The sequence below is a fragment of the Salvelinus alpinus genome, chromosome 25 (genome assembly GCF_045679555.1).
Source record: "Salvelinus alpinus chromosome 25, SLU_Salpinus.1, whole genome shotgun sequence".
Classification (NCBI taxonomy): domain Eukaryota; kingdom Metazoa; phylum Chordata; class Actinopteri; order Salmoniformes; family Salmonidae; genus Salvelinus; species Salvelinus alpinus.
The window spans coordinates 16,161,868-16,174,458 of NC_092110.1; the positions used below are offsets into that span (position 1 = coordinate 16,161,868).

Here is a 12,591-nt window from a genome sequence, read left to right on the forward strand (position 1 = left end):
CAATATTTCACAGGTCTCGCATTCTTAGATCATTGAAGTTGCATGACAATGTCCTAGCATTTCAAAGCAACAAGAACAAAGACTTATTTCAGGAAATTGCAAACAAGTCCAAATTAACTGAGTTTACGAAATTAAACGGCCACGAAGGGACTCGAAGTCAGACGCCTTATCCATTAGGCCACGCAGCCAGTTACATATACTCTTATATGACATCATGCAGACGTTGTTTTACCACAATAGACATGAAAATTGCGAACCTGTCCGAATGAGGAAAGCTAGTGATATTGAACAAGTACGAAGAGACGCTATCCCTCAATCTTGTGATGCATAATCAGACACAATATTACTCAGGCCTCGCACTCTTAGATTATTAAATATTATAACAATGTCCTAGCTTTTCAAAGCAAGAAGAACAAAGCCTTATCTCGGGAAATTGCGAACATGTCCAAAATAGCTGTGCTAATGAAATTAAACAACAACGAGGAGAGTCAAACCCTCAATCGTCTGATTTGAAGTCAAACACCTTATCCATTAGGCGACACACTCTACTCCACATAATCCAATATGACATCATTCAGACGTTGTTTTGCAACAATAGACATCAAAATTATGAACCGGTCCGAATGAGGAAAGCTAGTTATATTGAACAAGTACGAAGAGACGCTATCCCTCAATCTTGTGATGCAGAATCAGACACAATATTTCACAGGTCTCGCATTCTTAGATCATTGAAGTTGCATGACAATGTTCTAGCATTTCAAAGCAACAAGAACAAAGACTTATTTCAGGAAATTGCAAACAAGTCCAAATTAACTGAGTTTATGAAATTAACCGACCACGAAGGGACTCGAACCCTTAATCTTCTGATTCGAAGTCAGACGCCTTATCCATTAGGCCACACAACCTGTTACATATACTCCTATATGACATCATGCAGACGTTGTTTTGCCACAATAGACATGAAAATTGCGAACCTGTCCGAATGAGGAAAGCTAGTGATATTGAACAAGTATGAAGAGACGCTATCCCTCAATCTTGTGATGAATAATCAGACACAATATTACTCAGGCCTCGCACTCTTAGATTATTAAATTGTATAACAATGTCCTAGCTTTTCAAAGCAAGAAGAACAAAGCCTTATCTCGGGAAGTTGCGAACATGTCCAAAATAGCTGAGCTAATGAAATTAAACAACAACGAGGAGAGTCAAACCCTCAACCGTCTGATTTGAAGTCAAACACCTTATCCATTAGGCGACACACTCTACTCCACATAATCCAATATGACATCATTCAGACGTTGTTTTGCAACAATAGACATCAAAATTGTGAACCGGTCCGAATGAGGAAAGCTAGTTATATTGAACAAGTACGAAGAGAAGCTATCCCTCAATCTTGTGATGCAGAATCAGACACAATATTTCACAGGTCTCGCATTCTTAGATCATTGAAGTTGCATGACAATGTCCTAGCATTTCAAAGCAACAAGAACAAAGACTTATTTCAGGAAATTGCAAACAAGTCCAAATTAACTGAGTTTACGAAATTAAACGACCACGAAGGGACTCGAAACCTCAATCTTCTGATTCGAAGTCAGACACCTTATCCATTAGGCCACGCAGCCTGTTGCATGTACACCTATATGACATCATGCAGACGTTGTTTTACCACAATAGACATGAAAATTGCGAACCTGTCCGAATGAGGAAAGCTAGTGATATTGAACAAGTACGAAGAGACGCTATCCCTCAATCTTGTGATGCATAATCAGACACAATATTACTCAGGCCTCGCACTCTTAGATTATTAAATATTATAACAATGTCCTAGCTTTTCAAAGCAAGAAGAACAAAGCCTTATCTCGGGAAGTTGCGAACAAGTCCAAATTAACTGAGTTTATGAAATTAAACGACCACGAAGGGACTCGAACCCTCAATCTTCTGATTCGAAGTCAGACGCCTTATCCATTAGGCCACGCAGCCTGTTTCATATACACTTATATGACATCATGCAGACGTTGTTTTACCACAATAGACATGAAACTTGCGAACCTGTCCGAATGAGGAAAGCTAGTGATATTGAACAAGTACGAAGAGACGCTATCCCTCAATCTTGTGATGCATAATCAGACACAATATTACTCAGGCCTCGCACTCTTAGATTATTAAATATTATAACAATGTCCTAGCTTTTCAAAGCAAGAAGAACAAAGCCTTATCTCGGGAAGTTGCGAACATGTCCAAAATAGTTGTGCTAATGAAATTAAACAACAACGAGGAGAGTCAAACCCTCAATCGTCTGATTTGAAGTCAAACACCTTATCCATTAGGCGACACACTCTACTCCACATAATCCAATATGACATCATTCTGACGTTGTTTTGCAACAATAGACATCAAAATTGTGAACCGGTCCGAATGAGGAAAGCTAGTTATATTGAACAAGTACGAAGAGACGCTATCCCTCAATCTTGTGATGCAGAATCAGACACAATATTTCACAGGTCTCGCATTCTTAGATCATTGAAGTTGCATGACAATGTTCTAGCATTTCAAAGCAACAAGAACAAAGACTTATTTCCGCAAATTGCAAACAAGTCCAAATTAACTGAGTTTATGAAATTAAACGACCACGAAGGGACTCGAAACCTCAATCTTCTGATTCGAAGTCAGACACCTTATCCATTAGGCCACGCAGCCTGTTTCATATACACTTATATGACATCATGCAGACGTTGTTTTACCACAATAGACATGAAAATTGCGAACCTGTCCGAATGAGGAAAGCTAGTGATATTGAACAAGTACGAAGAGACGCTATCCCTCAATCTTGTGATGCATAATCAGACACAATATTACTCAGGCCTCGCACTCTTAGATTATTAAATATTATAACAATGTCCTAGCTTTTCAAAGCAAGAAGAACAAAGCCTTATCTCGGGAAATTGCGAACATGTCCAAAATAGCTGTGCTAATGAAATTAAACAACAACTAGGAGAGTCAAACCCTCAATCGTCTGATTTGAAGTCAAACACCTTATCCATTAGGCGACACACTCTACTCCACATAATCCAATATGACATCATTCTGACGTTGTTTTGCAACAATAGACATCAAAATTGTGAACCGGTCCGAATGAGGAAAGCTAGTTATATTGAACAAGTACGAAGAGACGCTATCCCTCCATCTTGTGATGCAGAATCAGACACAATATTTCACAGGTCTCGCATTCTTAGATCATTCAAGTTGCATGACAATGTTCTAGCATTTCAAAGCAACAAGAACAAAGACTTATTTCCGCAAATTGCAAACAAGTCCAAATTAACTGAGTTTATGAAATTAAACGACCACGAAGGGACTCGAACCCTTAATCTTCTGATTCGAAGTCAGACGCCTTATCCATTAGGCCACGCAACCTGTTACATATACTCCTATATGACATCATGCAGACGTTGTTTTGCCACAATAGACATGAAAATTGCGAACCTGTCCGAATGAGGAAAGCTAGTGATATTGAACAAGTATGAAGAGACGCTATCCCTCAATCTTGTGATGCATAATCAGACACAATATTACTCAGGCCGCGCACTCTTAGATTATTAAATTGTATAACAATGTCCTAGCTTTTCAAAGCAAGAAGAACAAAGCCTTATCTCGGGAAGTTGCGAACATGTCCAAAATAGCTGAGCTAATGAAATTAAACAACAACGAGGAGAGTCAAACCCTCAATCGTCTGATTTGAAGTCAAACACCTTATCCATTAGGCGACACACTCTACTCCACATAATCCAATATGACATCATTCAGACGTTGTTTTGCAACAATAGACATCAAAATTGTGAACCGGTCCGAATGAGGAAAGCTAGTTATATTGAACAAGTACGAAGAGAAGCTATCCCTCAATCTTGTGATGCAGAATCAGACACAATATTTCACAGGTCTCGCATTCTTAGATCATTGAAGTTGCATGACAATGTCCTAGCATTTCAAAGCAACAAGAACAAAGACTTATTTCAGGAAATTGCAAACAAGTCCAAATTAACTGAGTTTATGAAATTAAACGACCACGAAGGGACTCGAACCCTCAATCTTCGGATTCTAAGTCAGACGCCTTATCCATTAGGCCACGCAGCCTGATTCATTTACACCTATATGACATCATGCAGACGTTGTTTTTCCACAATAGACATGAAAATTGCGAACCTGTCCGAATGAGGAAAGCTAGTGATATTGAACAAGTACGAAGAGACGCTATCCCTCAATCTTGTGATGCATAATCAGACACAATATTACTCAGGCCTCGCACTCTTAGATTATTAAATATTATAACAATGTCCTAGCTTTTCAAAGCAAGAAGAACAAAGCCTTATCTCGGGAAGTTGCAAACATGTCCAAAATAGCTGTGCTAATGAAATTAAACAACAACGAGGAGAGTCAAACCCTCAATCGTCTGATTTGAAGTCAAACACCTTATCCATTAGGCGACACACTCTACTCCACATAATCCAATATGACATCATTCAGACGTTGTTTTGCAACAATAGACATCAAAATTGTGAACCGGTCCGAATGAGGAAAGCTAGTTATATTGAACAAGTACGAAGAGACGCTATCCCTCAATCTTGTGATGCAGAATCAGACACAATATTTCACAGGTCTCGCATTCTTAGATCATTGAAGTTGCATGACAATGTTCTAGCATTTCAAAGCAACAAGAACAAAGACTAATTTCAGGAAATTGCAAACAAGTCCAAATTAACTGAGTTTATGAAATTAACCGACCACGAAGGGACTCGAACCCTTAATCTTCTAATTCGAAGTCAGACGCCTTATCCATTAGGCCACGCAACCTGTTACATATACTCCTATATGACATCATGCAGACGTTGTTTTGCCACAATAGACATGAAAATTGCGAACCTGTCCGAATGAGGAAAGCTAGTGATATTGAACAAGTACGAAGAGACGCTATCCCTCAATCTTGTGATGCATAATCAGACACAATATTACTCAGGCCTCGCACTCTTAGATTATTAAATATTATAACAATGTCCTAGCTTTTCAAAGCAAGAAGAACAAAGCCTTATCTCGGGAAGTTGCGACCAAGTCCAAATTAACTGAGTTTATGAAATTAAACGACCACGAAGGGACTCGAACCCTCAATGTTCTGATTCGAAGGCAGACGCCTTATCCATTAGGCCACGCAGCCTGTTTCATATACACTTATATGACATCATGCAGACGTTGTTTTACCACAATAGACATGAAACTTGCGAACCTGTCCGAATGAGGAAAGCTAGTGATATTGAACAAGTACGAAGAGACGCTATCCCTCAATCTTGTGATGCATAATCAGACACAATATTACTCAGGCCTCGCACTCTTAGATTATTAAATATTATAACAATGTCCTAGCTTTTCAAAGCAAGAAGAACAAAGCCTTATCTCGGGAAGTTGCGAACATGTCCAAAATAGTTGTGCTAATGAAATTAAACAACAACGAGGAGAGTCAAACCCTCAATCGTCTGATTTGAAGTCTCATTGAAGTTGCATGACAATGTTCTAGCATTTCAAAGCAACAAGAACAAAGACTTATTTCCGCAAATTGCAAACAAGTCCAAATTAACTGAGTTTATGAAATTAAACGACCACGAAGGGACTCGAACCCTTAATCTTCTGATTCGAAGTCAGACGCCTTATCCATTAGGCCACGCAACCTGTTACATATACTCCTATATGACATCATGCAGACGTTGTTTTGCCACAATAGACATGAAAATTGCGAACCTGTCCGAATGAGGAAAGCTAGTGATATTGAACAAGTACGAAGAGGCGCTATCCCTCAATCTTGTGATGTATAATCAGACACAATATTACTCAGGCCTCGCACTCTTAGATTATTAAATATTATAACTATGTCCTAGCTTTTCAAAGCAAGAAGAACAAAGCCTTATCTCGGGAAGTTGCGAACATGTCCAAAATAGCTGTGCAATTGAAATTAAACAACAACGAGGAGAGTCAAACCCTCAATCGTCTGATTTGAAGTCAAACACCTTATCCATTAGGCGACACACTCTACTCCACATAATCCAATATGACATCATTCAGACGTTGTTTTGCAACAATAGACATCAAAATTGTGAACCGGTCCGAATGAGGAAAGCTAGTTATATTGAACAAGTACGAAGAGAAGCTATCCCTCAATCTTGTGATGCAGAATCAGACACAATATTTCACAGGTCTCGCATTCTTAGATCATTGAAGTTGCATGACAATGTCCTAGCATTTCAAAGCAACAAGAACAAAGACTTATTTCAGGAAATTGCAAACAAGTCCAAATTAACTGAGTTTATGAAATTAAACGACCACGAAGGGACTCGAACCCTCAATCTTCTGATTCTAAGTCAGACGCCTTATCCATTAGGCCACGCAGCCTGATTCATTTACACCTATATGACATCATGCAGACGTTGTTTTTCCACAATAGACATGAAAATTGCGAACCTGTCCGAATGAGGAAAGCTAGTGATATTGAACAAGTACGAAGAGACGCTATCCCTCAATCTTGTGATGCATAATCAGACACAATATTACTCAGGCCTCGCACTCTTAGATTATTAAATATTATAACAATGTCCTAGCTTTTCAAAGCAAGAAGAACAAAGCCTTATCTCGGGAAGTTGCAAACATGTCCAAAATAGCTGTGCTAATGAAATTAAACAACAACGAGGAGAGTCAAACCCTCAATCGTCTGATTTGAAGTCAAACACCTTATCCATTAGGCGACACACTCTACTCCACATAATCCAATATGACATCATTCAGACGTTGTTTTGCAACAATAGACATCAAAATTGTGAACCGGTCCGAATGAGGAAAGCTAGTTATATTGAACAAGTACGAAGAGACGCTATCCCTCAATCTTGTGATGCAGAATCAGACACAATATTTCACAGGTCTCGCATTCTTAGATCATTGAAGTTGCATGACAATGTTCTAGCATTTCAAAGCAACAAGAACAAAGACTAATTTCAGGAAATTGCAAACAAGTCCAAATTAACTGAGTTTATGAAATTAACCGACCACGAAGGGACTCGAACCCTTAATCTTCTAATTCGAAGTCAGACGCCTTATCCATTAGGCCACGCAACCTGTTACATATACTCCTATATGACATCATGCAGACGTTGTTTTGCCACAATAGACATGAAAATTGCGAACCTGTCCGAATGAGGAAAGCTAGTGATATTGAACAAGTACGAAGAGACGCTATCCCTCAATCTTGTGATGCATAATCAGACACAATATTACTCAGGCCTCGCACTCTTAGATTATTAAATATTATAACAATGTCCTAGCTTTTCAAAGCAAGAAGAACAAAGCCTTATCTCGGGAAGTTGCGACCAAGTCCAAATTAACTGAGTTTATGAAATTAAACGACCACGAAGGGACTCGAAGCCTCAATCTTCTGATTCGAAGGCAGACGCCTTATCCATTAGGCCACGCAGCCTGTTTCATATACACTTATATGACATCATGCAGACGTTGTTTTACCACAATAGACATGAAACTTGCGAACCTGTCCGAATGAGGAAAGCTAGTGATATTGAACAAGTACGAAGAGACGCTATCCCTCAATCTTGTGATGCATAATCAGACACAATATTACTCAGGCCTCGCACTCTTAGATTATTAAATATTATAACAATGTCCTAGCTTTTCAAAGCAAGAAGAACAAAGCCTTATCTCGGGAAGTTGCGAACATGTCCAAAATAGTTGTGCTAATGAAATTAAACAACAACGAGGAGAGTCAAACCCTCAATCGTCTGATTTGAAGTATCATTGAAGTTGCATGACAATGTTCTAGCATTTCAAAGCAACAAGAACAAAGACTTATTTCCGCAAATTGCAAACAAGTCCAAATTAACTGAGTTTATGAAATTAAACGACCACGAAGGGACTCGAACCCTTAATCTTCTGATTCGAAGTCAGACGCCTTATCCATTAGGCCACGCAACCTGTTACATATACTCCTATATGACATCATGCAGACGTTGTTTTGCCACAATAGACATGAAAATTGCGAACCTGTCCGAATGAGGAAAGCTAGTGATATTGAACAAGTACGAAGAGGCGCTATCCCTCAATCTTGTGATGTATAATCAGACACAATATTACTCAGGCCTCGCACTCTTAGATTATTAAATATTATAACTATGTCCTAGCTTTTCAAAGCAAGAAGAACAAAGCCTTATCTCGGGAAGTTGCGAACATGTCCAAAATAGCTGTGCAATTGAAATTAAACAACAACGAGGAGAGTCAAACCCTCAATCGTCTGATTTGAAGTCAAACACCTTATCCATTAGGCGACACACTCTACTCCACATAATCCAATATGACATCATTCTGACGTTGTTTTGCAACAATAGACATCAAAATTGTGAACCGGTCCGAATGAGGAAAGCTAGTTATATTGAACAAGTACGAAGAGACGCTATCCCTCAATCTTGTGATGCAGAATCAGACACAATATTTCACAGGTCTCACATTCTTAGATCATTGAAGTTGCATGACAATGTCCTAGCATTTCAAAGCAACAAGAACAAAGACTTATTTCAGGAAATTGCAAACAAGTCCAAATTAACTGAGTTTACGAAATTAAACGACCACGAAGGGACTCGAAACCTCAATCTTCTGATTTGAAGTCAGACACCTTATCCATTAGGCCACGCAGCCTGTTTCATATACACTTATATGACATCATGCAGACGTTGTTTTACCACAATAGACATGAAAATTGCGAACCTGTCCGAATGAGGAAAGCTAGTGATATTGAACAAGTACGAAGAGACGCTATCCCTCAATCTTGTGATGCATAATCAGACACAATATTACTCAGGCCTCGCACTCTTAGATTATTAAATATTATAACAATGTCCTAGCTTTTCAAAGCAAGAAGAACAAAGCCTTATCTCGGTAAGTTGCGAACATGTCCAAAATAGCTGTGCTAATGAAATTAAACAACAACGAGGAGAGTCAAACCCTCAATCGTCTGATTTGAAGTCAAACACCTTATCCATTAGGCGACACACTCTACTCCACATAATCCAATATGACATCATTCAGACGTTGTTTTGCAACAATAGATATCAAAATTGTGAACCGGTCCGAATGAGGAAAGCTAGTGATATTGAACAAGTACGAAGAGACGCTATCCCTCAATCTTGTGATGCATAATCAGACACAATATTACTCAGGCCTCGCACTCTTAGATTATTAAATATTATAACAATGTCCTAGCTTTTCAAAGCAAGAAGAACAAAGACTTATTTCCGCAAATTGCAAACAAGTCCAAATTAACTGAGTTTATGAAATTAAACGACCACGAAGGGACTCGAACCCTTAATCTTCTGATTCGAAGTCAGACGCCTTATCCATTAGGCCACGCAACCTGTTACATATACTCCTATATGACATCATGCAGACGTTGTTTTGCCACAATAGACATGAAAATTGCGAACCTGTCCGAATGAGGAAAGCTAGTGATATTGAACAAGTATGAAGAGACGCTATCCCTCAATCTTGTGATGCATAATCAGACACAATATTACTCAGGCCTCGCACTCTTAGATTATTAAATTGTATAACAATGTCCTAGCTTTTCAAAGCAAGAAGAACAAAGCCTTATCTCGGGAAGTTGCGAACATGTCCAAAATAGCTGAGCTAATGAAATTAAACAACAACGAGGAGAGTCAAACCCTCAATCGTCTGATTTGAAGTCAAACACCTTATCCATTAGGCGACACACTCTACTCCACATAATCCAATATGACATCATTCAGACGTTGTTTTGCAACAATAGACATCAAAATTGTGAACCGGTCCGAATGAGGAAAGCTAGTTATATTGAACAAGTACGAAGAGAAGCTATCCCTCAATCTTGTGATGCAGAATCAGACACAATATTTCACAGGTCTCGCATTCTTAGATCATTGAAGTTGCATGACAATGTCCTAGCATTTCAAAGCAACAAGAACAAAGACTTATTTCAGGAAATTGCAAACAAGTCCAAATTAACTGAGTTTACGAAATTAAACGACCACGAAGGGACTCGAACCCTCAATCTTCTGATTCTAAGTCAGACGCCTTATCCATTAGGCCACGCACCCTGATTCATTTACACCTATATGACATCATGCAGACGTTGTTTTTCCACAATAGACATGAAAATTGCGAACCTGTCCGAATGAGGAAAGCTAGTGATATTGAACAAGTACGAAGAGTCGCTATCCCTCAATCTTGTGATGCATAATCAGACACAATATTACTCAGGCCTCGCACTCTTAGATTATTAAATATTATAACAATGTCCTAGCTTTTCAAAGCAAGAAGAACAAAGCCTTATCTCGGGAAATTGCGAACATGTCCAAAATAGCTGTGCTAATGAAATTAAACAACAACGAGGAGAGTCAAACCCTCAATCGTCTGATTTGAAGTCAAACACCTTATCCATTAGGCGACACACTCTACTCCACATAATCCAATATGACATCATTCAGACGTTGTTTTGCAACAATAGATATCAAAATTGTGAACCGGTCCGAATGAGGAAAGCTAGTTATATTGAACAAGTACGAAGAGACGCTATCCCTCAATCTTGTGATGCAGAATCAGACACAATATTTCACAGGTCTCGCATTCTTAGATCATTGAAGTTGCATGACAATGTCCTAGCATTTCAAAGCAACAAGAACAAAGACTAATTTCAGGAAATTGCAAACAAGTCCAAATTAACTGAGTTTATGAAATTAACCGACCACGAAGGGACTCGAACCCTTAATCTTCTAATTCGAAGTCAGACGCCTTATCCATTAGGCCACGCAACCTGTTACATATACTCCTATATGACATCATGCAGACGTTGTTTTGCCACAATAGACATGAAAATTGCGAACCTGTACGAATGAGGAAAGCTAGTGATATTGAACAAGTATGAAGAGACGCTATCCCTCAATCTTGTGATGCATAATCAGACACAATATTACTCAGGCCTCGCACTCTTAGATTATTAAATTGTATAACAATGTCCTAGCTTTTCAAAGCAAGAAGAACAAAGCCTTATCTCGGGAAGTTGCGAACATGTCCAAAATAGCTGAGCTAATGAAATTAAACAACAACGAGGAGAGTCAAACCCTCAACCGTCTGATTTGAAGTCAAACACCTTATCCATTAGGCGACACACTCTACTCCACATAATCCAATATGACATCATTCAGACGTTGTTTTGCAACAATAGACATCAAAATTGTGAACAGGTCCGAATGAGGAAAGCTAGTTATATTGAACAAGTACGAAGAGAAGCTATCCCTCAATCTTGTGATGCAGAATCAGACACAATATTTCACAGGTCTCGCATTCTTAGATCATTGAAGTTGCATGACAATGTCCTAGCATTTCAAAGCAACAAGAACAAAGACTTATTTCAGGAAATTGCAAACAAGTCCAAATTAACTGAGTTTACGAAATTAAACGACCACGAAGGGACTCGAAACCTCAATCTTCTGATTCGAAGTCAGACACTATTTCAGGAAATTGCAAACAAGTCCAAATTAACTGAGTTTACTAAATTAAACGACCACGAAGGGACTCGAAACCTCAATCTTCTGATTCGAAGTCAGACACCTTATCCATTAGGCCACGCAGCCTGTTTCATATACACTTATATGACATCATGCAGACGTTGTTTTACCACAATAGACATGAAAATTGCGAACCTGTCCGAATGAGGAAAGCTAGTGATATTGAACAAGTACGAAGAGACGCTATCCCTCAATCTTGTGATGCATAATCAGACACAATATTACTCAGGCCTCGCACTCTTAGATTATTAAATATTATAACAATGTCCTAGCTTTTCAAAGCAAGAAGAACAAAGCCTTATCTCGGGAAGTTGCGAACATGTCCAAAATAGCTGTGCTAATGAAATTAAACAACAACGAGGAGAGTCAAACCCTCAATCGTCTGATTTGAAGTCAAACACCTTATCCATTAGGCGACACACTCTACTCCACATAATCCAATATGACATCATTCAGACGTTGTTTTGCAACAATAGATATCAAAATTGTGAACCGGTCCGAATGAGGAAAGCTAGTTATATTGAACAAGTACGAAGAGAAGCTATCCCTCAATCTTGTGATGCAGAATCAGACACAATATTTCACAGGTCTCGCATTCTTAGATCATTGAAGTTGCATGACAATGTTCTAGCATTTCAAAGCAACAAGAACAAAGACTTATTTCAGGAAATTGCAAACAAGTCCAAATTAACTGAGTTTACGAAATTAAACGACCACGAAGGGAATCGAAACCTCAATCTTCTGATTCGAAGTCAGACACCTTATCCATTAGGCCACGCAGCCTGTTTCAAATACACTTATATGACATCATGCAGACGTTGTTTTACCACAATAGACATGAAAATTGCGAACCTGTCCGAATGAGGAAAGCTAGTGATATTGAACAAGTACGAAGAGACGCTATCCCTCAATCTTGTGATGCATAATCAGACACAATATTACTCAGGCCTCGCAC

The 12,591-nt window shown here is 38.8% G+C and overlaps 9 non-coding genes across 9 annotated transcripts; all 9 read right to left on the reverse strand.

Moving 5' to 3' along the window:
* Positions 1-832: 832 nt before the first annotated feature.
* Positions 833-905, reverse strand: trnar-ucg (transfer RNA arginine (anticodon UCG)). Its single transcript has one exon. It is a non-coding gene; the product is annotated as a tRNA-Arg (tRNA).
* A 1,002-nt stretch (positions 906-1,907) lies between these two features.
* On the reverse strand, positions 1,908-1,980 carry trnar-ucg (transfer RNA arginine (anticodon UCG)). The gene has a single exon. It is a non-coding gene; the product is annotated as a tRNA-Arg (tRNA).
* A 1,361-nt stretch (positions 1,981-3,341) lies between these two features.
* trnar-ucg (transfer RNA arginine (anticodon UCG)) lies at positions 3,342-3,414 on the reverse strand. The gene has a single exon. It is a non-coding gene; the product is annotated as a tRNA-Arg (tRNA).
* A 644-nt stretch (positions 3,415-4,058) lies between these two features.
* On the reverse strand, positions 4,059-4,131 carry trnal-uag (transfer RNA leucine (anticodon UAG)). Its single transcript has one exon. It is a non-coding gene; the product is annotated as a tRNA-Leu (tRNA).
* Positions 4,132-5,642: 1,511 nt separating this feature from the next.
* Positions 5,643-5,715, reverse strand: trnar-ucg (transfer RNA arginine (anticodon UCG)). The gene has a single exon. It is a non-coding gene; the product is annotated as a tRNA-Arg (tRNA).
* A 644-nt stretch (positions 5,716-6,359) lies between these two features.
* Positions 6,360-6,432, reverse strand: trnal-uag (transfer RNA leucine (anticodon UAG)). The gene has a single exon. It is a non-coding gene; the product is annotated as a tRNA-Leu (tRNA).
* A 1,511-nt stretch (positions 6,433-7,943) lies between these two features.
* On the reverse strand, positions 7,944-8,016 carry trnar-ucg (transfer RNA arginine (anticodon UCG)). The gene has a single exon. It is a non-coding gene; the product is annotated as a tRNA-Arg (tRNA).
* A 1,360-nt stretch (positions 8,017-9,376) lies between these two features.
* On the reverse strand, positions 9,377-9,449 carry trnar-ucg (transfer RNA arginine (anticodon UCG)). Its single transcript has one exon. It is a non-coding gene; the product is annotated as a tRNA-Arg (tRNA).
* A 644-nt stretch (positions 9,450-10,093) lies between these two features.
* trnal-uag (transfer RNA leucine (anticodon UAG)) lies at positions 10,094-10,166 on the reverse strand. Its single transcript has one exon. It is a non-coding gene; the product is annotated as a tRNA-Leu (tRNA).
* Positions 10,167-12,591: the final 2,425 nt, after the last annotated feature.